General features: G+C 36.1%; 1 pseudogene; it reads right to left on the minus strand.

Moving 5' to 3' along the window:
* Positions 1 to 629: 629 nt before the first annotated feature.
* On the minus strand, positions 630 to 13,307 carry LOC128779054 (transmembrane protein 258-like; annotated as a pseudogene).
* Positions 13,308 to 24,881: the final 11,574 nt, after the last annotated feature.

Below are 24,881 nucleotides of genomic sequence, written 5' to 3' on the forward strand. Positions count from 1 at the left end.
TTTTAACTTACTAATTATGTCATTGGGCAATAAAACTAACCTCCATTTGTTTTCATTTGTATAAGGGAATAATAAAAATAATACACACTTCATAAGGCATTGTGAGAAATAGGTGGAAAGTTGTATGTCAAGAGTTAGGTGCATAGTAACTTTTCAATGGATTTCAACTATGATTTTATTTCTGGATGGCCTCTCTTACATTCCTCAAAGGAATTGTTTATGATCATTAAATAAAAAACATACCTGGAGCCCACCACATAGAGTTTTTGATGCTTGTAAATAAGTTTTCCTTTCCTGAATGAATGCTTATAATTTTTGTGTTTGCCCTTGTGGCATTAAATTTGGAGTTTGTACTCAAAACCATTTGTGTCAGTTGGGTCCTAGAGTAAGCAGACCCTGAGACAAAGTTGGAAGTGCAAGAGGTTTATTGGGAGATACTATCTGTGACAGGCAAAAGGGGAAAGAAGTGGGATTTGGCAGGGAGAGCCTTCAGAATATGATACAGCTCTGACACCTGCAAAGGAAGAGAAATGGAAAACAGGAATGGATAGGGAGAGCCTCAGATCTGACAAAACATCAGCCAACCTGGTGGGGACGTCTAAAGCAAAGATTGCTTTTTAGAGTATGCATTAATGGTGAGGCACTAGTGTCTCTGTTGTGTTGTCATTGGCCGGGAATGGCTTAGAAGAATGTGGCTTCAACTTGAAAGTTAAGGCAGATCCTGAAAGCATTAATAGCTGAAGCTGCTGGCAAGTTCTTTCTTGAAGGGAGTTCTGAGCAGTCAGCATCCATGGCTGCCACAGTCCACCCTTCATGCTTCTTGGCAGCAGCTCCTCCAGGGTTCTAATGAGCCTCCATTCCTAGTGAAGAAGTTACAGTTTCCAGCTGATATTCATTGTCTTTCGTCCTCCAGTGACCGTTCTAAATCCTCCCCTTCCTTAGCTACCACTTCTCTGGCCTCAGTGACTTGTCTGTTGGTTTTTCCCTAAAGCTAATTCCTGAGGAGTCTGAGCCTCAGAGAACCATCACAAACAAAACTCTATGCCCATTAAAAAAAATAACTCCCCATTTCTCCATCCCTTCAGCCTCTGGTAACTGCTATTCTACTTTCTGGTACTATGAATTTGCCAATTCTAGGTACCTCATAGAAGTGAAATCATACAATATTTGTCCTTCTGTGAGTGGCTTATTTCACTCAGCATGTCTTCAAGTTTCATCCATGTCATAGCGTGTGTGAGAAGATGGCTTTAAAATTTTTTTTTAAATTTTAACTTGTTTTATTTTCTATTTTTTAAAATTTACATCCAAATTAGTTAGCATATAGTGCAACAATGATTTCAGTAGATTTCTTAATCCCCCTATCCATTTAGCCCATCCCCCCTCCCACAACCCCTCCAGTAACCCTCATTTTGTTCTCCATATTTGTGAGTCTCTTCTGTTTTGTCCCCCTCCCTGTTTTTTTTTATTTTTGTTTCCCTGCCTTTATGTTCATCTGTTTTGTATATTAAAGTCCTCATGAGTGAAGCCATATGATTTTTGTCTTTCTCTGATTGACTAATTTCACTTAGCATAATACCCTCCAGTTCCATCCACATAGTTGCAAATGGCAAGGTTTCATTCTTTTTGATTGCCAAGTAATACTCCATTGTATAGATATACTACATCTTCTTTATCCATTCATCCATAGATGGACATTTGGGCTCTTTCCATACTTTGGCTATTGTTGATAGTGCTGCTATAAACATGGGGGTGCATGTGTCCCTTCGAAACAGCACACCTGTATCCCACGGATAAATGCCTAGTAGTGCAATTGCTGAGTCATAGGGTAGTTCTATTTTTAGTTTTTTGAGGAACCTCCATACTGTTTTCCAGAGTGGCTGCACCACCTTGCATTCCCACCAACAATGCAAAAGAGATCCTCTTTCTCCGCATCCTCGCCAACATCTGTTGTTGCCTGAGTTGTGAATGTTAGCCATTCTGACAGGTTTAGGTGGTATCTCATTGTGGTTTTGATTTGTATTTCCCTGATGATGAGTGATGTTGAGCATTTTTTCATGTGTCGGTTGGCCATCTGGATGTCTTCTTTGGAGAAGTATCTCTTCATGTCTTTCGCCTATTTCTTCAGTGGATTATTTGTTTTTTGGGTGTTGAGTTTGATAAGTTCTTTATAGATTTTGGATACTAATCCTTTATCTGGTATGTCATTTGCAAATATCTTCTCCCATTCTGTTGGTTGCCTTTTAGTTTTGCTGATTGTTTCCTTTGCTGTGTAGAAGGTTTTTATTTTGATGAGGTCCCAGTAGTTCCCCTAAAAAAATTTTTAATTGAAGTATCACATACAAAGAGAAAAGTTGATAACTCCTTCACCACTTAAACGCATCAGGGTAAGCAACACCTAGATAAAAAATCTAAAATTACTAGTGCTACAGAAGACCCCCTTGTACTCCTTTCCAGTCATAACCCCCAGTGGTAACCTCTATCCTAACTTTTAAGAGTATAAATTTTGCCTACTTTTTAACTTATGAAGCCACACAGTATTTACTATTTTTGATATGCTTTCTTTTTTATTATATTTGGTAGTATTCATCCTAATTGTACATATTTATAGTTTTTAAAATTCTCAGTCCTTTATAGTATTCTATCAAAGAATATTTTGATATTCTATTGATGTAACAGAATCACAATTTATCCATTAAACTATTGATGGATACTTAGGTAGTTCTTGTCTTTAGTATTATAAATAGTGCTGTTCTGAACATTTTTATGCATATCTTTTGGTGAACACATGAAAAAATTTATATTACTTATATGCATATATAGTTTATTGAATATATGGTATATAACCTGAATATATAATGTGAACATATTATATATATACCTAGACATATGTAGTCAGAAGTGGAAACATTGGGTCACAGAATAGGCATATATATATATGTTTAGATTTAGTTGCTTTCTAAAATGGTTTATGCATTTAGAAACAGGCACATTTAGGGGTGCCTGGGTGGCTCAGTTGGTTAAGCATCCAACTTTTGATTTCAGCTCAGGTCATGATCTCATGGTCTTGGGATTGAGCCCCACGTTGGGCTCTATGCTCAGCATGGATTCATCTCCTCTTTCTCTCTCTGTCCCTCCCCTGCTTGTGCACACTCTCCTTCTCTCAAAATAAATAAAAACAACAAACAAGCAAATAAACATTAAAAAAAAAAGTCACATTTAAGCTGTGGCCTGAAGGACAACAGGGAGTGGAAGCTGCACTGATATTTCTGTACTAACATCTCTCCATTGCTGTGCCAAAAATGTATCCTTTCTTAAAGTGGTTCCAGTCCAATGGGAGAAGTCCTCCACCTCCTTCTGGCTGTGGCCTCCCAGTGACACTTGAGTGAGATGAGCCTCTGTCATTGTGGTCAGATCCAGGGAGACAGGAGATGCTGACTGATGACTCAACCCCCTCGGCTCCACTTTCCAGAACTCCACTCACCACATCAGTGAGCCTGGCACTAGGGGGAGACTAAACACAACCATGGTGTTGATATCAGTACTAGCAGAGATGTCAAGAGTGAAAGCCTGAGAAGAGGAGGAGAGAATTGGGGTAAATATGTCAATGGAAAAAAGATCAAGTGAGGGACTTGAAAGTCATGTCTAAAGAATTGTTTAAGTAACAGTGGCAAATGAAACACAAATCTCTATTGCTAAAATAAGCAGTGGGTACCTATTTCAGATTCCTAAGCATCTTTTTTGGAGGTCTCGGGACTCAGAGTTTTGCCAATTGTGTGGCCTGGGATGAGAGCCATCAACAGAGGTTGGAATTCAGGGTTTTCTTCTCAACAGAATTGAAAGGAGGCCAAAAAAGCTGACCACAGTAATGCCTATAAATGCTGTGCGAGTGTGAGGGACTGATTCTTTGTCCTTGTTCAGGAAGTATAAATAAAACTGGTAGAAATTTGTCATTTTGAGGAAAAGTTTCCAGTGGGAAAGAGAAAGGTTTACTGGTTTTGCCCTTCAGTGGTTTAGAGTTTCCTCAGGACATAGAGGTTCCAGTGTGTTTCTTTGAGGTGCTGCTCATATTGTCCCATCTTTTGAAAAGAAGAAACAGAACAAAAATTATTGGTGTGTTAAGGTGGGATTTCATTCTCATCTATATGGTCACAAGTCACTGATCCCTTTTTGAATTGTTTGTGTCTTTAAGGTTGCCAAACAGGTGTGCAGCAAACTGCCCTTAAGTACAATGCTCAGGGCTAGAAAGGATTGTGTCTTATGTCAAAATCTCTTCTGGTTATTTTTCTTTCTTTAGTATGTACAAAAAGTGAGATTTTAATAGTATCTCAGGGTCATCATTCTGAGCTTGAGCTGAGTGCTCATCTTTTATAGATTAGAGCTGTAGATGGAGGAAGTATTAAAGATTGAAATGTATCTATCCTCCAACAGTTGTGTGTATGTGTGTTCTAACAGAATTTCTTGTTCTAACAGAATAACTCTCTTTCACTTATTTGTGTCTCCTATGAGTCCTCTGGGAAAATAAAGGTTAAATTAGCTTAGAAAATTCTGATTGGTTGTGTCCCACTTATAGTGGTTTCCCTATAATTAGAGATGAGGGGAACAAGGGAGAAAGATCCCATTTAAACATTGGGCCCCATTTGATACAGTCTGTATGATGCATCACATTCAAATAAATACAAGTTTGACAATAGAGACTAATCAGAAGGTAATTCGAATATTTGCCAAGACTCTCAAAGAATGACAAAATAATATCTAGGAGAACTCCTTAAAATTACTTCATCACTCGTCCCATTCCCTACCCACTCTAAAGTTCTTTCCAAAGACTCTCTCAGCCCACCAAATCTATTTATCATCCCTATATACACTCAGAGTTCTGGTCTCCACGCCCCGCCTCCCCCATGGCTCCCCCCCCCCCACAACAAAGAAGGTTTTTTTTTCTCTTTTTAAGATTAAAAAATAAATATCCTAAGGCTATTATCTTCCAATGCCAGGAGGTAAGCACATAGTCACAGAGAGGCAAAGTTGAGAACTCTCACACAATAATGCTTTTGGCACCACTTGAGCATTTTTTAACAGACTATATTCCTGTCACTAAATGGCAAAACATTTTTTTTTGCAGTAAGAGGCAAGGTTGACAGTTACCAAAATCCACATTTTTTGAAGACTGGAGGAAGGAAAGAGTTGAAATGGTACAAAATGAACAACAAATTTGAGCACAGATATAATTCTGCTTAGACCCACCTTTCCTCTGGAGGCTGTATTTCTTGAAACCTGAAAACATAAACCAGTAAGTCATCCCCTTGTAAATTCACCTACTTTTCTTGAGGGGCTGGGATGGGCTAAGGCCAGTATTTAACATTGAACCTGAAGTAGGATAGCTAAAGTGCTTTACTTGATGTATCCAAAAACTAGAGCAGGCAGAGAGGGAGTCTAAGAGCATGCAAAGTAAAGACATAAACAATATGATTTGATAAGATATAAGCATAATAAAAAGTTAGAAAAGAAGAAATACCAAATACACACTAAACGTAAATGTGCTGAAGAGATTGCCAGATAAGAGTGTTTTCATAGTGTGGCAGAATAAGTAAAATGTTTCCTCAAAAAACACTATATTGAGAAAATTTCCATGTCATTTATATTTGTCTAGAAAGAGCTATTTTGAGAGCACCGAGATGTCTTGGGATTAAACTTCTCAGCTCTTAGGGAAGGAAGTAATTGCTTGTTCATTTATTAACAGAATAAGTTCAAATAAAATTTACTGTAAAAGCATAGTATTAGGCAATAGAAGTAGGACATAGAATAAAACCAACATGGTCTTTACTCTCTTGGAACTTACAATATATAACAGGGAAGACATTGAATAGGTTATTACTCATTCAGACATTGAATATATGCAGTGAGAATTATGATGGAGAAGTGCATGGTGCTTTTCAAGCTAGTCAGGGAAGGCTTTATAGAAGAATATGATTTACAAAAAAAAAGACAGAGTTGCCTTCCTTTCTCTGGCATATTAAACCAAGTAAATATGTGTTGAGTAATTCAGGTGTTATTACTATAACCTCTGGGCATAGTCTTTCTCCTTTGCCTAAAAAGCATACATTAACATCAGATTAAGTGAAGAGCTCATAAAATGCATGATGGCACACTGACCAATCAAAACATGCCAAGCATTCTTTTTCAGAGGATTGGGAAAGAGATTCATTTTGAAATAATTATCTGGCAATAGGTTCAACCTGAAAAAAACAAACATGAAGCCATAACTGTTTTCCAACAAAACTGTAGACCTATTCTACTTTCTGAAATTGTATATCTCTTTCATAGCACTGGAAGGTCAATACCATGTTTTATGTTCTAAGGGTAAAAACATAATGTCTGTTTTATTTCACAACGTGAATTGAAACATTTGTGGGACAGGATGTTGTTTGGGTTGAATAGGTTGTTCAAGGTTCCTTAGGAGTTTTATCCAGTAACTGCTTTCAGCTTTAAGGTATTAATGTTTCCACTTGGTTCTCAGGTCCAAAGACTGCGTAAGCAGATTTTTCTGTTTTTGATCCTTTGTGCTACTGCTAGTGTGGTTTAAGGTAATCAGTCATATAACTGAAAGTAATAAAGGACTCTGGCTAAGAGTTTTTACACAAATAAAACATGCATTGGGCTTGAGTGGAGATGGCAATTATTCAAGGATTGCAGGAATAACTTCGAGTCAAACCTCAAAAATGTCCCAGATTTGTAACTTGTGAGCTGGTTGGGAAGGCTGTCCCTCATGTTAATTCAGGTAAGATGCTGGCCAGGCTTATGTTAGGGAAACTAGAGTGCCTGTTGGGAAAAATAAAGTGACCTGATTCCCTTGGGCTATTCAGCAAGTCTCTACTCCTCCTTCAGGAATCTACCTGCCAGACTCTACAAGGAAAACCTGCTCTACTCCCATCTTTCCCTGGGGACCTTGCATTTAGGAACACAATTAACAAGTCAGGTTTGTCATAAACTGTTTTCACTCAGGACCCTTTCCCCTTGGGGTCTATCTGCCAGTTCTCAGAACTATACTGCTACCCTCTAGAGGCTCAAAGTTCACCACATTGAAGCCCTACTTTGGTTTTCCCTATTTGGCCCAATATTGCTAATGATAATTCTCCCCAATTTTTTTGCTTCCCCACTACATTAGTTTACTGTCGTTTCAACAAGTTACCACAATCTTAGGGCTTAAAACAGCACAAATTTATTATCAGACAGTCCTGAAGGTCAGAAGTCTGAAATGGTGTCATTGGGTTAAAATCAGGGTGTCAGCAGGGCTGCATTCCTTCCTGGAGATTTTAGGAGAGAATCCATTTTCTTGCTTTTTCCGTGCTTTCCTCATGGCCCTTCCATCTTCAAAGCCAGCAGTGGCTGGTGGAGGCTTTCTCTTATATATCTCTCTGACTTTGCTTTTGTCATCATATTTCACTCTGACTCTTACTTTCCTCCTTTTACTTTCAATTTTTATGTCTGTGATCACTTTGGGCCCACCTGAATAACCCAGGATAATTTCCCTGTTTTGAGGTCAGCCTTAATTCCTTCTTTCGTCTTCACTCTCTCTTGCTGTGTAACGTAACTTATTCACAGGTTCTGGAAATTAGGGCATGAACATCTTTCTAGAGTCTTTAATCTACCATACTCGTCTTTAATTTTGCAGTCAAGAATTTTATTTCTCCAATGATTCCTTACAAAGCTGAAAAACAGACCTGATAATTGAACTCAATAGAAGATGTTAAAGGCAAACATGTAGGACATGTCCCCACTCATTCTCCTGTGTCTGTTTACGTATCATGAGTCAGCCATGGTCCTTTCCTATACAGAACCCAAATGAGTCTTCAGAATCTTTTTAACATAGTATTCTTGGTAACCCCTTCCAGTTGGTCAGATTCAGTCTTAAGATGAAACTCATTTGATATTGCTGCTTTAGTGGGTTACTTCTTCCTTTTAATTGGGAACTTCCAGATATGCAATATTTTAACCCAAAGGGATACTTTTAATGGTAAACTTTAGAGTACCAGTAATCAACCCGTGGAGACAAGTGTGCTTAGGAGGTTTTCCTGGAATCTTTTAAGATATAATACCTGTGCCAATTCCTGTTCCCCCCTTTCTAAGGCCACCTCTGCACAGGGAACATGATTGGATAATCTAGGACAAAGTTTCTCAATCTCAGCATTGCAGGCATTTTGCATGGGATTATTCTCTGTTGTGTGTGCTGCCTGTGCATTGTAGGATGTTTAGTAGCATCTCTGGCCTTTACCCACTTTGCCAGTAGCACTTCTCCACTGAAAAACATCTTTAGACATTGTCAGATATACTCAAGGCAACAAAACAGCCCCCAGTTGAGAACCACTGCTCTAGTAGAATGAAGTGGAAACCACCTATTTCTGGAATTAATGTTAGAAGATATACTTTTGTTTTGTTGTGATTCTTTGCCTTCCCTTTGGCTTTTATTTAATGGCATTTCCATTTCTTTGCCAATTGAAGACCCCATCAACAATATCATTTCCCCAAGTCTTCATTTCAGATATCCAAATCTCAGACCAGAGTGGAAGCCCTTTTGTTAGCAAGGGTGTAACATGAGCACAAATATTGATTCTACCCATTTTTAAGTCTCAGCTCAGGCATACTCCTTTAATAATCATTCTCTGCCCTCTTCTGAATTGCTGTTGGCTAAACCTCCAATGACTGTTATCATATACATTTGGTAGTCCTGGTCATTTTATTTATGGATACATGGCTGACCCGAAATAGAATACTTTGAGAATGGTTTTTATATCTTACTTATGTACAGTATCCTGAACATACTAGGTACTTAACAATTACTTTTTTAAAAAGGTTTACATATTTCTTCCACACAATTTAAAGAGCCAAATAAAACTGTTGAGGCTTATGAAAAGTAACAGAGTTATGATTCTCTCTTACCACTCTCCCATTTTCCAGAATGTAGAAACAATCATTTTTACCTTTTTTAGAATGTCTTGGTGTTTAACTCTATGTTGCTAAATAATGCCTGTATTGCTGCCTCTTTTTTCAGTTTTAGGCGGTATCTATGTAGGGATTTATCTCTCTTTACATACATACAGACTAGCAATTTTCAGGAAATAAAAGTTATATTATTAATGTGTACTTCCCAGTACAATCTTGCAATATGGTTATACCATTGTTTTCAGTTGAATGATTTTCACTGTTTATGCATGTCATTTAGTATATAAGTGCTTTTCATAGCTAAACTGCATAGCATATGATGATTTCTATTCCTTTTCTGTACATTTTATAAAGTTAATACACATCTACAATCCTTAATTTACAATTTCAAAATTCAAAAAGCTCTGAAGACCAAAACCAAAACAAAATAAAACAAAATTTTACATTGGCAGAAAATTCATTTGACAGCAACATCTGATTTGAACATATCTGGCTACTTATAGTTCTTACTTATGCTACCTGGTGTGATTATTTAGATGCTTTGCTGAAGAAATTTTGATGTGTTTGATTATAGTGATTATAGCAAGTGATCCACTTGGGGAGTTATAGAAAATATATCATATCCACCATATTTCTAAAATCTGAAAAAATCTAAAATTTGAAGATAAGTGATTGTCTCATTTTGTTTTCTTTCTTAAAATTCCTTTTCACAATTTTATACTATGAAATACAACAAACTTACAGGAAAGTGCATAAAACATAAGTGTACAATTTAATGAATATTTGTAAAATGAACGTGTGTTTAACTATCACCTAGGTCAAATAGTACAAGATTCCCAGCACCCAAGAAGCTCCAAGCATTTCCCTTCTCAATCATCATCCTCTCCCATGCCATTAGTGGTAACCACTAACCTAACTTTTATGTATTAATTTCCTTGGTTTTCATTTTAGTTTTGCCACCAAATTACACATCCCTAAACAAATAGTTTTGTCTGTTTTTTAACTTTAGATAAATTAAATCACACCCACAATATATATATTTATATTATATACATATATATTATATATATATATATATATATATATATATATATATATATATATACACACATACATACATATAGTGCCTGACTTTAATTTTCCATTTAAAATTTCTCTGAAATTGGGGCCCCTGGGTGGCTCAGTTGGTTAAGCGTCCGACTTCGGCTCAGGTCATGATCTCACGGTCCGTGAGTTCGAGCCCTGCGTCGGGCTCTGTGCTGACAGCTCAGAGCCTGGGGCCTGTTTCAGATTCTGTGTCTCCCTCTCTCTTGCCCCTCCCCTGTTCATGCTCTGTCTCTCTCTGTCTCAAAAATAAATAAACGTTAAAAAAAAATAAAATTTCTCTGAAATAAATTTATAGAAAAGTTGAAAATATGGTACATAATTTTTTTACACTATACGAGAATAAACTGCTAATATGTCCCATATAATTCTCCATAATGCCCTTTACTTCTGGGATACTTTAGTATGTGTTTCTTTTTTTTTCTTTAAAAATTTATTTTTTTTAATTTTATTTTTTATTTTTAAAAATTTACATCCAAATTAGTTAGCATATAGTGAACCAGTGATTTCAGGAGTAGATTAGTATGTGTTTCTTATAAACAAGAACATTCTATTGTATAACCTCAATACAACCATCAAAAGCAGGAAATTAGCATTGGTACCATACCATCTAATCCTTAGATTCCATTCAAGTTTTGCACATTGTCTCAATACTGTCTTTTATACCTACTCCCTAATTTGCAATTCCAAAATTCAAAACCTCCAGTTCAGAATCACACACTCTTGAGGCTTCTTCAATTCAATTCAAAACAGTTCCTCCAATTTTCTTTGACAGTCATAACCATGAAGCTTTTGCAGATTATAGGTCAATTATTTTGTAAAATGTCGCTCCATTTAAGCTTATCTGATATTTACTCTTGATTAGATTTACTTTATGCATCTTTGCCAAGAAAATTATAAAAGTGATGTTATGTTCACGGGGCGCCTGGGTGGCTCAGTTGGTTAAGCGTCCGACATCAGCTCAGGTCATGATCTCCCCGTTAGTGGGTTCAAGCCCCACATTGAGCTCAGTGCTGACAACTCAGAGCCTGCAGCCTGCTTCGGATTCTGTGTCTTCCTCTCCCTCTGCCCCTCCCCTGCTCGCACTCTGTCTCTCTCTCTCTCAAAAATAAATAAAGATTTTTTAAAAATTAAAAAAAAAGTGATGTTATGTTCTTTTCATTGCATTCTACCAGGTGGCATATAATTTCTATTTGTTCTGTTATTGATGTTGTTAGTTTTGATCACTTGATTAAAGTAGTTAAGTTTGCTAGCCTTCTCAGCTGCAAATTTACTCTTTTGTCCTTTATAATTAACAGATATTTTGTGGGGAGATTCTTTGATGATATTGAAGTACCTCATTTAAATATCTTATGAAACTCAGCTTATTAATTTTTAAATTTATGTTGAGTCATGGTTTCCAATTTTATTCAAAGGATTATAGTGCTTTAACATATGATTTACTGTGATGCTTAAATCATCCCAGACGTGTGGGATAGTCCCTTCAAGACAAGTCTTTGCCATTTTGACATATCACCATCATTCTTTAAGCCATTCCTTATTTTCTGGCACAAAAAGAAAGAATATTCCAGGATCATGTTCTACTTTTCCTGACCTTATCTTGAAACTGACTATTTCTCCAAGAAATTTAATTCCAAGATTCCACTTAGTGGATTTAGAGAATAAGATCTGGATACTAGATGTGCTTATTGCTTTTGAAGGTATTACTGCTCACATGTTCTCTTAGCGGACATAGCTAGAGAATATATGTATGTGTATGTATACATTTATATGTATATATGTATGTATATATGCATATATATCATATATATCATAGATATATAATATTCATTCTCTGTTTTTATCTTATTTTCCCTTCCCTTCCCTTCCCCTATGTTCATCTGTTTAGTTTCTTAAATTCTACATATGAGTGAAATCATATGATATTTGTCTTTCTCTGACTGGCTTATTTAACATATCATAAAACAGAGAGAGAAACCCTAAGAGACTCTTAAATACAGAGAACAAACTGATGGTTGCTGGAAGGGTGTTAGATGGGGGGATGGGTTAAATGGGTGATGGACATTAAGAAGGGCACTTGGGATAAGCACTGTTATATGTAAGTGATAAATCACTAAATTCTACTCCTAAAACCATTATTATACTATATGTTAACTAATTTGGATTTAAATAAACAAAATAAAATAATAAAATAAAATATATTCACATATAACAATACACATTTACATCTATATTTACCTATCAATCTATGTGTTGAAAACTATGAATCTACAGTGACAACTCTAATTTTATTTTAGCACCAGAAGGTTCATTCTAGTTTTCCTTCTTTCCACACATTTACTCCCTTTTTCCCAACAGGAAACTGATTCCATTATCCTTAACATATTTACCCAATTGATCAATTTCTTTTATGCAATCCCATCACTGCTGCTCGTTCCTCTCCCACTTTTACGCTGTCATCATTTTACTGGTGCTCTGACACCATGCAATGGGCCTGTGACCAGCCTTATGACCCTTGTTAATCCCTCCATTTTACTCTTCCTACATGACCACTGATCTTCTATGTATCTCTATAAATGAGTTTGAATTTTCTAGAATTTTATGTAAATGGAATCACACAGTGTATACTCTTTCATTCAGCATAAGTAATTTAAGATTCATTCATGTTGTTATATCACTAGTTCCTGCCCTGTTATTGCTGAGCCTTCCATTGTATGGATATACCACAATTTATCTATTCATCTGCTGATAGACATTTGAGTTGTTTCCACTTTTTGGCTATTAAAAATAAAGCCATATGCTTCATGTGCAAGTCTTTGTGTGGACATGTATCTCCCTTTCTCTTGGGTAAATACCTAGGAATTAAATGACTGGATAATATTATAGGTATAGTTTAACTTTTTTTTTTTTTTTTGGTCACACATCTGCCTTTATTGTGAGCAGCAAATGGGACACTTCCAGCAATAGTAAAAAAATTAATTTGCAAAAGCAGATATTCAGTGAAGCCACCTGGTTGGAACCATTGGGAGCCCATACATAGATGACAACCCAGAGCAACAGGAAGAGGACTCCAAAGCCCATGAAAAGCAAGGCCACCAAGTAGATGAGAAGCTGTTTGTAGATAAATGTACTTAGTGGAGGTAACCTCATAAATGAAGAACCAGGCAGTGAAGAACATGCCAATGGTCAACAGCACCACAGTCAGATGGGAGAGGACAACCAAAGTTCATTGGGTTGGTGTATCTGCTCATGGCCTCAGTGTCCATTTTGCCAGGCAAAGGGTGATCCACCACCACCACCAGAATAACACATTGGCAGAAGCGGTATATGTTTAACTTTTAAAGAAACTGCCAAAATGTTTTTCAATGTGGTTGTGCCATTTTACATGCAGACCAGCAGTGTAGGAAAGTTTCAGTTTTCTACATCCCACCCACACTCATAAAGTCTGTCTTTTAAATTTTAGCCATTCTAGTGGTACCTCATTGTGCTTTTAATTTGCATTTCCCTAATGACCAATGATATTGAACTCATTTTCATGTGCCCTTTATAGATCTTCTTTGGTGAAATATCTGATTAAATCTTTTACCTAATTTTTAATTGTCTTGTTTTTTTCTCTTATGACTGAGCTTTGAGTGTTCTTTATATAATCTGGATACAAGTCTTTTATCAGATATATGCTTTGCAAAGATTTTTCCCAGTATGTCGCTTGCCTTTTCATTCTCATTCTTTTATTTAATTTTCATTCTTTCATTTAAAGAAAAATGGTGTATTTTTACAGAGCAAAAGTTTTAAATTTTGTTGAAGTCCAATTTATGAATTTGTTATGAATTGTTTTTGGCATCATATCTAAGAAATCTTTGCTTAACCCAAGGTCACCATAAGTATTTGTTATTTTTGTTGCTGTCATAAGTGGTAATCCTCTTTAATGTCAATTTCCAAATCTCTGTTGTCAGTATATATGTGTAATGCTATATAGTTCCTCTCCATCATGTCTGGAGGCACATAATGCCAGTTTTTCCCACTCATAGTAATTCTTAGATTTGAGTTGAGATAGTACCAACATGATCTTTCCATTAAAAAGTTCTCCTTCAACCTTTCAGTTAGTATTTCGGAACCACTGATGTTGCGTAAATGAATTATTTCATTAGGGGGATGTAAACTGGTGATTTTCTAATGCTATCAATCTTGAATTTACTACCTGTGATTCTTTTATAAAGAAGACATTTCCTTAGTCATTTATTTTGTTAACCTGCAGTGCAATGTACAGGGAAAGCAGTATAAAAACTTGATTCTTTCCTTTTATCATTTTTAGGATAAGGATTTCTTGCTGTAGCAACTTCTAAAAGTGATAATTGAGTTTTTATTTTTGGACTATCATTATGAAAAATGGATTTGTATATATTTGATATACTTCAATTCATTGGAGCCATTATTTTTTTAGATGATTCAGTTGTCCCATCTTTGGTCAGTATGAGCCCCTTCTAATTGGCTCCTGTGTTCTTTCAGTATGATACTAGTAGCCATTGATAACTTTCTTGCTTTCAGGCTGGACAAGATATCTCTGATTCATCCTGTACATTTGGTGTTACAGATTTGGAACTGCCATCACTAAAAGGTGCTCTGGTTCTCTTTTTGGAGAAATAGTATAATGAGATTACAATCTAGATACAAAGGGCATTCATCACTCCTGGAGTGTCATTGTTTATTTTGGTGGTGTAATTTCATGAACAGAAGTATTTAGTTCAAATTTTGTCAAATTTATTAATATTTTTATTAATATTAGCCTTATATTTTTTTGTGTGTTTTGTTTGGGACTATATCCTTACCCTGAAGTTCTGAAAATATTCACCTATATTATCTTCTAAAAGGGTTTATTATTTTGCCTTTCCTATTCAGTGCCATGAGCTAGGTGGAATTGATTTTGATTTCGTTGCATAGTAAGTGTTCCAATATCATTTTTCCCCAAAAGGATGCTCAACATTCCTGTCATTATGTACTGAAAAGACCACCCACTTCTAACTACTCTACCTTATTATTATGACTTGTCATAAGTCAAGTACCCATATACGTGTAAGTCAGTTTCTGGAGCACACATATTTTATTTGATTTGTCTATTGACCTGTCCTTGCACCACTACCTTCTTTTATTTTATTTATTTATTTTTGTTTTTTAAAATATAATGTATTGTCAAATTGATTTCCATACAACAGCCAGTGCTCATCCCAACAGGTGCCTTCCTCAATGTCCATCACCCACTTTCCCCTCCCCTGTACCCCCCATCAACCCTGTTTGTTCTCAGTATTTAAAAGTCTCTTATGGTTTGCCTCCTTCCCTCTCTGTAACTTTTTTTTCCCCCTTCCCCTCCCCCATGGTTTTCTGTTAAGTTTCTTAGGATCCGCATATGAGTGAAAACATATGTTATCTGTCTTTCTCTGACTTATTTCACTTAGCATAACACTCTCCAGTTCCATCCACATTGCTACAAACGGCCAGATTTCATTCTTTCTCCACTACCTTCTTTTAAGTGCTGTACTGTAATATCTTTATTTTTGGTAGAGCCAAGGTCCTTACTATAATTGTTTCTTGTGTATTCTAGTCTTGGTTTGGTTTTTTTTTGTAATATATATATATATATATATATATATATATATATATTTTAGAATTGGCTTGTTATTATTTCTTCAGACCTATTGAGATTTTTATTCAATTGCATTGAAATTGTAGATATATTTGTGGAGAACTGTTATTTAATAATAGAGAGACCCCAAATCCATGTGCTTAGTCTCTGTACTTGTTTAGGTCTCCTTTAACTTTCTTTATTAAAATTTCGTAGTCTTTTGCCATATACGCCTTACAAATCTTAGGCTATAATTATTCCTAATTACTTAAATTTTGATAATATAATAAATGGCATATTATTTTAACTTTTGTTTTTTAAATGTTTGTTGCTCATATATAGAAATAAATTTTATATTGATGTTGTATCTAGCAACCTTGCTAAACTGAATTAATTATCACTAGATTATTTTTGTATTTCTAGGAACACAATCATAACACTTGCAAATAATGACAGTTGTATTTTGTGTTTAACCCTTATACATTATATTTCTTCATTTTGCTTTATAGTTTTGGCTAGGACCCTTAGGGCAATGATGACAAGAAATGGGACAGAGGCATCCTTATTTTGTTACATCAAAAAGATAACTTTCAGTGTCTTTGCATTAAAAATTATGTTTGCTTGTGGGTTAAGATTGATTTTTATTTATTTTTTTATAAAAATGATCTCTTGTGTTTTAAGTTTCCTGAGCTTTTTCTTTTTAATCATGAAAGTATGTTGAATTTTATCACATGTTTTTCTACATCTATTGAACTGATTGTACAATTTTTCTTCTTTAACTTCTTTTTTTAAGTTTATTTATTTATTTTGAGAGAGAGAGAGAAAGAGAGAGAGCATGCAAATCAGGGTAGGGCAAAGAGAGAGGGAGAGAGAGAATCCCAAGCAGGATCTTAACTGTCAGTTCAGAACCCCACATGGGGCTCAATCCCATGAACAGTGAGATCATGACCGGAGCAGAAATCAAGAGTCAGCTGCTTAACCAACTGAGCCACCCAGGCGCCCCTCTTCTTTAACTTCTTAACATGGCAAATTACATTGATCAACTTTTTTTAAACTGTTAAACTCCCCCTGATTTGCTGGTTTAAACACATTTTTGTTTATCTTATATTATTTTGCTATACTGCCAGGTGTAAATTGCCATTTTAGTAGGATTTCAAGGGTGACTGAAATTAAGTGCCTATTTTCAGTCTGCCATATTTACCTACAGGTTAATACTCATTAATTTTTGCCAGATGTTTTACTATGTTGGCACTTTCATTTCTTTTTTTTTCTAAATGATAAGTCTGTTTATTTATTTATTTAAGTGGTTATATCAATTTATTTATTTTTTTAATTTTATTTTTCATTTTTTAAAATTTACATCCAAATTAGTTAGCATATAGTGCAACAATGATTTCAGAAGTAGAATCCTTAATGCCCCTTACCCATTTAACCCATCCCCCCTCCCACAACCCCTCCAGTAACCCTCAGTTTGTTCTCCATATTTATGAGTCTCTTCTGTTTTGTACCCCTCCTTGTTTTTATATTATTTTTGTTTCTCTTCTCTTATGTTCATCTGTTTTGTCTCTTAAAGTCCTCATATGAGTGAAGTCATATGATTTTTGTCTTTCTCTGATTGACTAATTTCACTTAGCATAATACCCTCCAGTTCCATCCACGTAGTTGCAAATGGCAAGATTTCATTTTTTTTGATTGCCGTGTAATACTCTATTGTATATATATACTACATCTTCTTTATCCATTCATCCATAGATGGACATTTGGGCTCTTTCCATACTTTGGCTATTGTTGATAGTGCTGCTATAAACATGGGGGTGCATGTGTCCCTTTGAAACAGCACACCTGTATCCCATGGATAAATGCCTAGTAGTGCAATTGCTGGGTCATAGGGTAGTTCTATTTTTAATTTTTTGAGCAACCTCCATACTGTTTGCCAGAGTGGCTGCACCACCTTGCATTCCCATCAACAATGCAAAAGAGATCCTCTTTCTCCGCATCCTCGCCAACATCTGTTGTTGCCTGAGTTGTTAATGTTAGCCATTCTGACAGGTTTTAGGTGGTATCTCATTGTGGTTTTGATTTGTATTTCCCTGATGATGAGTGATGTTGAGCATTTTTTCATGTGTCGGTTGGCCATCTGGATGTCTTCTTTGGAGAAGTGTCTATTCATGTCTTTCGCCCATTTCTTCAGTGGATTATTTGTTTTTTGGGTGTTGAGTTTGGTAAGTTCTTTATAGATTTTGGATACTAACCCTTTATCTGGTATGTCATTTGCAAATATCTTCCCCCATTCTGTCAGTTGCCTTTTAATTTTGCTGATTGTTTCCTTCGCTGTGCAGAAGCATTTTATTTTGATGAGTTCCCAGTAGCTCATTTTTGCTTTTGTTTCCCTTGCCTCTGGAAACGTGTTGAGTAAGAAGTTGTTGCGGCCAAGATCGAAGAGGTTTTTGCCTGCTTTCTCCTCGAGGATTTTGATGGCTTCCTGCCTTACATTGAAATCTTTCATCCATTTTGAGTTTATTTTTGGGTATGGTGTAAGAAAGTGGTCTACGTTCATTCTTCTGCATGTCGCTGTCCAGTTTTCCCAGCACCACTTGCTGAAAAGGTTGTCTTTATTCCATTGGATATTCTTTCCTGCTTTGTCAAAGATTAGTTGGACATACGTTTGTGGGTCCATTTCTGGGTTCTCTATTCTGTTCCATTGATCTGAGTGTCTGTTCTTGTGCCAGTACCATACTGTCTTGATGATTACAGCTTTGTAGTATAGCTTGAAGTCTGCGGTTGTGATAACTGTTGCTTTGGTTTTCTTTTTCAAGATCACTTTGGCTATTTGGAGTCTTTTCTGGTTCCATACAAATTTTAGTATTATTTGTTCTCGCTCTGTGAAGAATGCTGGTGTTACTTTGATAGCGATTGCATTGAATATGTAGATTGCTTTGGGTAGTATCAACATTTTAACAATATTTGTTCTCCTATCCAGGAGCATGGAATCTTTTTCTATTTCTTTGTGTCTTCTTCAATTTCTTTCATAAGGTTTCTATAGTTTTCAGTGTATAGATTTTTCCCCTCTTTGGTTAGATTTATTCGTAGGTATTTTATGTTTTTTTTGTGCAACTGTAAATGGGATCGATTCCTTGATTTCTCTTTGTGTCGCTTCATTGTTGGTGTATAGGAATGCAACCGATTTCCGTGCATTGATTTTATATCCTGCAACTTTGCTGAATTCATGAATCAATTCTAGCAGTTTTTTGATGGAGTCTTTTGGGTTTTCCATATAGAGTATCATGTCATCTGTGAAGAGTGAAAGTTTGACCTCCTCCTGGCCGATTTGGATGCCTTTTATTTCTTTGTGTCATCTGATTGCAGAGGCTAAGACTTCCAATACTATGTTGAATAACACTGGCGACAATGGACATCCCTGTCTTGTTCCTGACCTTAGGGGGAAAGCTCTCAGTTTTTCTCCATTGAGGATGATATTAGCATTGGGTCATTCATATATGGCTTTTATGATCTCGAGGTATGCTCCTTATATGCCTACTTTGTTGAGGGTTTTATCAAGAAAAGATGCTGTATTTTGTTAAATGCTTTCTCTGCATCTATTGAGAGGATAATATGGTTCTTGTCCTTTCTTTTATTGATGTGATGAATCACGTTAATTGTTATGTGGATATTGAACCAGCCCTGCATCCCAGGTAAAAATCCTGCTTGGTCATGGTGAATAATTTTTTTAATGTATTGTTGGGGTCGGTTGGCTAATAGCTTGTTGAGGATTTTTGCATCCATGTTCATCAGGGATATTGGTCTATAATTCTCCTTTTTAGTGGGGTCTCTGGTTTTGGAATCAAGGTAATGCTGGTTTCATAAAAAGAGTTTGGAAGTTTTCCTTCCATTTCTATTTTTTGGAATAGCTTCAAGAGAATAGGTGTTAACTCTTCCTTAAATGTTTGGTAGAATTCCCCTGGAAAGCCATCTGGCCCTGGAGTCTTGTTTTTTGGCAGATTTTTGGTTACTTATTCGATTTCCTTACTGGTTATGGGTCTGTTCAAATTTTCTATTTCTTCCTGTTTCAGTTTTGGTAGTGTATATGTTTCCAGGAATTTGTCCATTTCTTCCAGATTGCCCATTTTATTGGCATATAATTGCTCATAATATTCTCTTATTATTAATTTTATTTCTGCTGTGTTGGTTGTGATCTATCCTCTTTCATTCTTGATTTTATTTATTTGGGTCCTTTCCTTTTTCTTTTTGATCAAACTGGCTAGTGGTTTATCAATTTTGTTAATTCTTTCAAAGAACCAGCTTCTGGTTTCATTGATCTGTTCTATTTTTTTTTTTTTTTTTTTGGTTTCGATAGCATTAATTTCTGCTCTAATCTTTATTATTTCCTGTCTTCTGCTGGTTTTGGGTTTTATTTGTTGTTCTTTTTCCAGCTCCTTAAGGCTGTAAGGTTAGGTTGTATATCTGAGATCTTTCTTCCTTCTTTAGGAAGGTTTGGATTGCTATATACTTTCCTCTTATGGCTACCTTTGCTGCGTCCCAGCGGTTTTGGGTTGTGGTGTTATCATTTTCATTGACTTCCATATATTTTTGATTTCCTCTTTAACTGCTTGATTAACCCATTCATTCTTTAGTAGTATGTTCTTTAGTCTCCAAGTATTTGTTACCTTTCCAAATTTTTTCTTATGGTTGATTTTGAGTTTCACAGCATTGTTGTCTGAAAATATGCACGGTATGATCTCAATCTTTTTATACTTACTTAGGGCTGATTTGTGTCCCAGTATATGGTCTATTCTGGAGAACATTCCATGTGCACTGGAGAAGAATGTATATTCTGCTGCTTTAGGATGAAATGTTCTGAATATATCTGTTAAGTCCATCTGGTCCAGTGGTCATTCAAAGTCGTTGTTTCCTTGTTGATTTTTTGATTAGATGATCTGTCCATTGCTGTGAGTGGGGTGTTGAAGTCTCCTACTATTATGGTATTACTTCTGATGAGTTTCTTTGTGTTTGTGATTAATTGATTTATATATTTGGGTGCTCTCACATTTGGCGCATAAATGTTTACAATTGTTAGGTCTTCTTGGTGTATAGACCCCTTGATTATGATATAATGCCCTTCTGCATCTCTTGATACAGTCTTTATTTTAAAGTCTAGATTGTCTGATATAAGTATGGCTACTCCGGCTTTCTTTGGTTGACCATTATCATGATAGATGGTTCTCCATCCCCTTATTTTCAATCTGAAGGTGTCTTTAGGTCTAAAGTGGATCTCTTGTAAACAGCATATAGATGGATCTTGTTTTCTTATCCATTCTGTTACCCTGTGTCTTTTGATTGGAGCATTGATTCCTTGAAGTTTAGAGTGACTTTTAGAGTGAAAAATATGAATTTTTTGCCATTATGATGCTTGTAGAGTTCAAGTTTCTGGTGGTGTTCTCTGGTCCTTTCTAATCTTTGCTGCTTTTGGTATATATATATATATATATATATACACACACACACATGTATATACGTATATATACATGTATATATACATATACACACGTATATACATGTATGTATATATATATATATATATATATATATATATATATATATATGCATCTTTTCTCCCCTCAGAGAGTGCCCCTTAAAATTTCTTGCATGGCTGGTTTAGTGGCCACAAACTCCTTTAATTTTTGTTTGTCTGGGAAATTTTACTCTCTCCTTCTATTTTGAATGACAGCCTTGCTGGATAAAGAATTCTTGGCTGCGTATTTTTCTGATTCAGCACACTGAATATATCCTGTCACTCCTTTCTGGCATGCTAAGTTTCTGTGGATAGGTCTGCTGCAAACCTGATCTGTCTTCCCTTGTAAGTTAGGGACTTTTTTTCCCTTGCTGCTTTCATGATTCTCTCCTTGCCTGAGTATTTTGTGAATTTGATTATGATATGCCTTGTTGATGGTCGGTTTTTGTTGAATCTAATGGGGGTCCTCGGTGCTTCCTGGATTTTGATGTCTGTGTCTTTCCCCAGGTTAGGAAAGTTTTCTGCTATGATTTGCTCTTATAACCTTTCCACCCCTATCTCTCTCTCTTCCTCTTCTGGGACCCCTATGATTCTGATGTTGTTCCTTTTTAATGAGTCACTGATTTCTCTAATTCTTTTTTTTTTAAATATAAAATTTATTGTCAAATTATTTTCCATACAACACTCAGTGCTCATCCCAAAAGATGCCCTCTTCAATACCCATCACCTACCCTCCCCTCCCTCCCACCCCCCATCAACCCTCACTTTGTTCTCAGTTTTTAAGCATCTCTTATGCTCTTATGCTCTTTCCCACTGTAACCACTTTCTTTTTCCTTCTCCTCCCCCATGGGTTTCTGTTAAGTTTCTCAGGATATACATAAGAGTGAAAACATATGGTATCTGTCTTTCTCTGTATGGCTTATTTCACTTAGCATCACACTCTCCAGTTCTATCCACGTTGTTACAAAGGGCCATATTTCATTCTTTCTCATTGCCACGTAGTACTCCATTGTGTATATAAACCACAATTTCTTTATCCATTCATCAGTTGATGGACATTTAGGCTCTTTCCACAATTTGGCTATTGTTGAGAGTGCTGTTATAAACATTGGGGTACAAGTGCCCCTATGCATCAGTACTCCTGTATCCCTTGGGTAAATTCCTAGCAGTGTTATTGCTGGGTCATAGGGTAGGTCTATTTTTAATTTTTTGAGGAACCCCCTACGGTTTTCCAGAGTGGCTGCACCAGTTTGCATTCCCACCAACAGTGCAAGAGGGTTCCCATTTCTCCACATCCTCTCCAGCATCTATAGTCTCCTGATTTGTTCATTTTGGCCACTTTGACTGGCGTGAAGTGATATGTGAGTGTGGTTTTGATTTGTATTTCCCTGATGAGGAGCGACGTCGAGCATCTTTTCATGTGCCTGTTGGCCATCTGGATGTCTTCTTTAGAGAAGTGTCTATGCATTTTTTCTGCCCATTTCTTCACTGGATTATTTGTTTTTCAGGTGTGGAGTTTGGTGAGCTCTTTATAGATTTTGGATACTAGCGCTTTGTCTGATATGTCATTTGCAAATATCTTTTCCCATTCCGTTGGTTGCCTTTTAGTTTTGTTGATTGTTTCCTTTGCTGTGCAGAAGTTTTTATCTTCATAAGGTCCCAATAGTTCATTTTTGCTTTTAATTCCCTTGCCTTTGGGGATGTGTCAAGTAAGAAATTGCTGCGGCTGAGGTCAGAGAGGTCTTTTCCTGCTTTCTTCTCTAGGGTTTTGACGGTTTCCTGTCTCACATTCAGGTTCTGTATCAATTTTGAGTTTATTTTTGTGAATGGTGTAAGAAAGTGGTCTAGTTTCATTCTTCTGCATGTTGCTGTCCAGTTCTCCCAGCACCATTTGTTAAAGAGACTGTCTTTTTTCCATTGGATATTCTTTCCTGCTTTGCCAAAGATTAGTTGGTCAGTCTAGTTCTGGGGTTTCTATTCTATTCCATTGGTCTATGTGTCTGTTTTTGTGCCAATACCATGCTGTCTTGATGATGACAGCTTTGTAGTAGAGGCTAAAGTCTGGGATTGTGATGCCTCCTGCTTTGGTCTTCTTCTTCAAAATTACTTTGGCTATTCGGGGCCTTTTGTGGTTCCATACAAATTTTAGGATTGCTTGTTCTAGCTTCGAGAAGAATGCTGGTGCAGTTTGATTGGGATTGCGTTGAATGTGTAGATAGCTTTGGGTAGTATTGACATTTTAACAATATTTATTCTTCCAACCCATGAGCATGGAATGTTTTTCCATTTCTTTATATCTTCTTCAATTTCCTTCATAAGCTTTCTATAGTTTTCAGCATACAGATCTTTTACATCTTTGGTTAGATTTATTTCTAGGTATTTTATGCTTCCTGGTGCAATTGTGAATGGGATCACTTTCTTTATTTGTCTTTCTGTTGCTTCATTATTAGTGTATAAGAATGTAACTAATTTCTGTACATTGATTTTGTATCCTGCAACTTTGCTGAATTCATGTATCAGTTCTAGCAGATTTTTGGTGGAGTCTATCGGATTTTCCATGTATAATATCATGTCATCTGCAAAAAGTGAAAGCTTGACTCCATCTTTGCCTATTTTGATGCCTTTGATTTCCTTTTGTTGTCTGATTGCTGATGCTAGCACTTCCAACACTATGTTAAACAACAGTGGTGAGAATGGACATCCCTGTCATGTTCCTGATCTCAGGGAAAAAGCTCTCAGTTTTTCCCCATTGAGGATGATATTAGCTGTGGGCTTTTCATAAATGGCTTTGATGATCTTTAAGTATGTTCCTTCTATCCCGACTTTCTCGAGGGTTTTTATTAAGAAAGGGTGCTGAATTTTGTCAAAGGCCTTTTCTGCATTGATTGACAGGCTCAGATGGTTCTTATCTTTTCTTTTATTAATATGATGTATCACGTTGATTGATTTGTGAATGTTGAACCCGCCCTGCATCCCAGCAATGAATCCCACGTGATCGTGGTGAATAATTCTTTTTATATGCTGTTGAATTCGATTTGCTAGTATCTTATTGAGAATGTTTGCACCTGTATTCATCAGGGATATTGGCCTGTAGTTCTCTTTTTTTACTGTATGTCTGTCTGGTTTAGGAATCAAAGTAATGCTGGCTTCATAGTATGAGTCTGGAAGTTATCCTTCCTTTTCTGTTTTTTGGAATAGCTTGAGAAGGATAGGTATTATGTCTGCTTTAAATGTCTGGTAGAACTCCCCAGGGAAGCCATCTGGTTATGGACTCTTATTTTTGGGAGATTTTTGATAACTGATTCAATTTCTTCGCTGCTTATGTGTCTGTTCAAGCTTTCTATTCCTTCCAGTTTGAGTTTTGGAAGTGTGTGGGTGTTTAGGAATTTGTCGATTTCTTCCAGGTTGTCCAGTTTGTTGACATATAATTTTTCATAGTATTCCCTGATAATTGCTTGTATTTCTGAGGGATTGGTTGTAATAATTCCATTTTCATTCATTTTTTTATCTATTTGGGTCCTCTCCCTTTTCTTTTTGAGAAGCCTGGCTAGAGGTTCATCAATTTTATTTTTTCAAAAAAACAAATCTTGGTTTCATTGATCTGCTCTACAGTTTTTTAGATTCTATATTGTTTATTTCTGCTCTGATCTTTTTATTTCTCTTCTTCTGCTGTGTTTGGGGTGTCTTTGCTGCTCTGCTTCTATTTCTTTTAGG

The sequence above is a fragment of the Panthera pardus genome, unplaced genomic scaffold, assembly GCF_024362965.1.
Source record: "Panthera pardus isolate Hobbes unplaced genomic scaffold, ASM2436296v1 HiC_scaffold_22, whole genome shotgun sequence".
Taxonomy (NCBI): domain Eukaryota; kingdom Metazoa; phylum Chordata; class Mammalia; order Carnivora; family Felidae; genus Panthera; species Panthera pardus.